The sequence below is a fragment of the Heterodontus francisci genome, unplaced genomic scaffold (genome assembly GCF_036365525.1).
Source record: "Heterodontus francisci isolate sHetFra1 unplaced genomic scaffold, sHetFra1.hap1 HAP1_SCAFFOLD_88, whole genome shotgun sequence".
Taxonomy (NCBI): Eukaryota; Metazoa; Chordata; class Chondrichthyes; order Heterodontiformes; family Heterodontidae; genus Heterodontus; species Heterodontus francisci.
The window spans coordinates 1167038-1171705 of record NW_027142063.1 but is presented as its reverse complement, the minus strand read 5'-3'; the positions used below and the strand labels follow the sequence as shown (position 1 = coordinate 1171705).

Below are 4668 nucleotides of genomic sequence, written 5' to 3'. Positions count from 1 at the left end.
AAAAGTTCCACATTTCGACCGTGCCCTTCCCTGCCAGCATATGCTCCCAACTTATGCTCCTCAGTTCCTGCCTGACAGCATCATATCTACCCTTCCCCCAATTGTAAACCTTGCCCTGTTGCACATACCTATCCCTCTCCATTACCACAGTGAATGCTACAGAATTGTGATCACTATCTCCAAAGTGCTCGCCCACCAACAGCTCTATCACTTGCCCTGGTTCATTACCTAGTACCAAATCCAATATTGCCTCCCCTCTGGTCGGGCAGTCTACATACTGAGTCAGAAAAGCTTCCTGGACATACTGCACAAACACTACCCCATCCAAACTATTCGATCTAAAGAGTTGCCAATCAATATTTGGGAAGTTGAAATCCCCCATAATTACTACCCTGTGACTTCTGCTCCTTTCCAAAATCTGTTTCCCAATCTGCTCTTCCACCTCCCTGCTGCTATTGGGGGGCCTATAGAAAACTCCCATCAAGGTGACTGCTCCTTTCCTGTTCCTGACCTCAACCCACAGTGCCTCAGTCGGCAGATCCTCCTCGAAAATTCTTTCAGCAGTTGTTACACTATTTCTAACTAACAATGCCACCCCCCCACCTCTTTTACCACCATTCCTAATCTTATGAAAACATCTATAACCAGGTACCTCCAAAAACCATTCCTCCCCCTCACCTATCCACGTTTCAGTGATGGCCACAACATCGTAGTCCCAAGTGCCCATCCACGCCTTCAATTCACTCACCTTATTCCTGATGCTTCTTGCGTTGAAGTATACGCACATTTATTAATGAATATTTTACTGTCTTCACAAATGAGGGGGGTGATGCAGATATTGTAATTAAGGAGAAGGAGTGTGAAGTATTGGACATGATAAACTGAGGGAGAGAAGAAGTATAAATGGGATTAGCATCCTTGAAAGTGGATAAATCATCAGGGCCGGATGAAATGTACCCTAGGCTGTTAAAAGAAGTCAGGGAGGAAATAGTGGAAGGTCTGACCATCAGTTTCCAATCCCTCACTGGATACGGGTGTGATGTCAGAGGATTGGAGGTCTCGTAACACTGCAATAAAAGCAAAATTCTGCAGATGCTGCAAATCTGAAATAAAAACTAGTTGCACTGGAAATACACAGCAGATCTGGCAGCAACTGTGGAGAGAGAAGCAAAGTTAACGTTCCTGTTCTGATGAAAGGTCACTGACCTGAAATGTTAACTTTATTTCTCTCTCCACAGATGCTGCCAGACCTGCTGTGTATGTCCAGCACTTTTTGTTTTTATTGCTAACATTGCACCATTCTTGAAAAAGGAAGCGAGTGATCGACCAAATAATTAAAGGCCAGTCAGCCTAACCGCAATATTGGGCGAATTATTGGAATTAATTCTGAGAGACAGGATAAACTGTCACTTAGAAAGGCACAGATTAATCAATTATCATCAGCATGGATTTGTTCAGGGAAGCTCCTGTCTGACGAACTTGATTGAATGTTTTTGAAGAAGCAACAAGGAGGATTGATGAGGATAGTGCAGTTGATCTGATCTACATGGATTTTAGCAAGACTTTTGACAAGGTCCCACATGGCAAACTGGTTAAAAAACATAAAAGCACATGGGATCCAGGGGAATGTAGCAAGCTGGACACAAAATTGGTTCAGTGGCAGGAAACAAAAAGGAATTGGTTACAGGTGTTTTTGCAACTGGAGGACTGTTTCCAGTGGTGTTCCACAGGGCTCAGAACTAGGTCCCCTGCTTTTTGTGGCATATATTAATGATTTGGACATCAATGTAGAGGGCACAATCAAGATGTTTGCAGATGACACAAAAATTGTCCGTGTTGTTGATAGGGAGGAGGATAGCTGTACACTGCAGGAAGATATCAATAGACTGGTCAGGTGGGCAGAGAAGTGGTAAATGGAATTCAAATTGGACAAGGGTGAGGTGATGCATTTGGGAGGTCAAAAAAGGCAAAGGAATACACAATTAATGGGAGAACACTGAACGGTACAGAGGAAGTGAGAGACGTTGGAGTGAATGTCCACAGATCCCTGAAGTAGCAGTACAGGTCAATAAGGTGGTTCAGCAGGTATATGGAATCCTTTCCTTTATTAGCTGAGGTACAGAATATAAGGGTGATCTGGGTATCCATGTCAATAAGTCACTGAAAGCTAACATGCAGGTGCAGCAATCAATTAGGAAGGCTAATAGTATGTTAGCCTTTATCACAAGAGGATTTGAGTACAGGAGTAGTGAATTCTTGCTTCAATTGTACAGAACCTTGGTTAGACCGCACTTGGAGTACTGCGCGCAGATTTGGTCTCCTTACCTTAGGAAGGATATTATTGCCATGGAGGGAGTTCAACGAAGGTTCATCAGACTTGTTCCTGGGATGGTGGGACTGTTCTATGAAGAGAGATTGGGAAACTGGGGCTGTATTCGCTAGAGTTTCAAAGAATGAGAGGTGATCTCATTGAAACCTACAAAATATTTAAAGGACAGTCAGGGTAGATGCAGCTAAGATGTTTCATCTGGATGGGGAGTCGAGAACCAGAGGCTCAATTTCAAAATAAGGGGGAAGCTCCTTAGGACAGAGATGAGGAGAAATTTCTTTACACGGAGGGTTGTGAATCTTTGGAATTCTGTACCCCAGAGGGCTGTGGAAGCTCAGTCGTTGAGTATGTTTAAAGCAGAGATTGACAGATTTCTAAATACAAATGACATCAGGGAATATGAGGAAAGTGTGGGGAAAAGGACATTGAAGCAGATGATCAGCCATGATCATATTGAATGGTGGGGCAGGCTCGATGGGCTGAATGGCCGACTCCTGCTCCTATGTTCCTATGTTCCTAACTCCACATGATCGGCGAGGCACAGCCTCAGGCCGACTTGTCAGGTGGTGTAAACAGATATTACTGCTTCTGATCTTCACCAGAACAGAGAGTGAGATGTAACATTGATCATCAAACAGACTGTGAGAGAATACAACAGAATAAAACACATGGAGAGACACTGTGGAATAACAAATAGATTTGATTGGAACATTGACTTGGATTGGAATGGATAAAACACCAGAAACAGCAGATTAAATTGGGATTCTCATCATTATATTGATCTGGGACAGAAAAGAGAAACTGATGGAAAGAAGGGAAGAAGGAAGAAAAGAAAGGATGGAACTGTTCAGTTTTTTCAGTTTTTTCACTTGCCCATCAAAGCTGGATAAAAAAATAAGTTGCAAATAACAGAGAATTTCACCAAAAAGGGAGATTAAATGCTGCCGAAACCTTGGATCGAAGGATGCCCCAACAGATCACCTGTTTAACTGTCTCCTCACTGGGGGATTTCAATCAGTGAGCAATATTATTCTCTACCTTTCTTTGTTAAATGAACCCAGAACTGTCACTTGGAATTAATATCTGTGTTCCGACTCCTGAGTAATAAAATTGTGAGTTTCTCGATATTTTCGGGACACATTTCCTGCTGAAAGAACTAAGAACTCTTTTCTAATTTACGCAATACTATATACACATTCATCAAGCCTCCTCAGCTAGCATCCTTGGTGCTGCTCTCTCCTCCCAAACCTCATCTCCTGTGACTGTTACATCATCACTCTGACAGTGGGAGTGATTGATCCCAATGTCTTCAGCATTAACCCTTTACATCCTTATACTACACTGTCTGTCCAAAAAAATGGGTGGAGGGAACTTGATTTATCGAAACACTAACAGCTGCCAGTTGAAAATCAACTCAAACCCATCAGCGAGAGAGAGAGAGACTGTCAGAGAACTTCCTGCATCCAGTCCTGACCCTGTCACACTCAGCAGATGCTCACCCAGACCCCACTCTCATCAACACTGAACATTGTTACCGAGACACTTCAAATACTGTTTATAAAAGGCTGGAAAGGTCAAAGTTCACACAGCTTTATTGAACAGAACAAAGTTTAATATCTTCTGACCGTTTCTCGGTAACCACATGAGACATAGGTTTTCTTATTTGGTTCCTTTGATTTTTCTTGTTGCTGACTGACAAATATTCCAAACCTCAGATCAACCCTCCCACTTGCGTCATGTCCCAATCTCAGTCACAAGCAACACAAAACGACACAAACACTCTGAAACATACAACGCAGTCACACTTTCCTTCAGTGACATTAATGTCGAGCTGTTTTACAGGTTGAATGCAACTGTGAACAAATTTGTATCAAAGAAGTTGCCTTTGATATATCAGGACTGAATTTCTGTGCAAGGAGGAACAGCCATTCCAAACTCACATCCTTCACAAAGCTGTGACGAAAATTCATCATGTAATTTGAATTCTCACTTAAAGTTCAGTCGACACAGATGGAAGCGATTGAGAAGATAACTTCGACATCACAAATGTGAAACAAGGCTCTACTGGGAATTGAACCCAGGCTCTCCTGTTTACAAGACAGGTGCTTTAACCAACTAAGCTACAGAGCCAGATGTTGTTAAAGCTAAAATCAGAGGAGTGCACTATTTATTCTCATATAATAACAATATCAAAGCAAAATACAGCAGATGCAGGAAATCTCAAATAAAAACAAGAAATGCTGGAAATACTCATCAGGTCTGGCAGCATCTGTGCAGAGAGAAGCAGAGTTAACGTTTCAGGTCAATGACCCTTCTTCAGACCCTTCTATATATTCTCG

General features: G+C 42.3%; 1 non-coding gene across 1 annotated transcript; it reads right to left on the bottom strand.

The window, feature by feature from the left end:
• Nucleotides 1–4385: 4385 nt before the first annotated feature.
• Nucleotides 4386–4459, bottom strand: trnat-ugu (transfer RNA threonine (anticodon UGU)). Its single transcript has one exon. It is a non-coding gene; the product is annotated as a tRNA-Thr (tRNA).
• Between the last annotated feature and the right edge of the window lie 209 nt (nucleotides 4460–4668).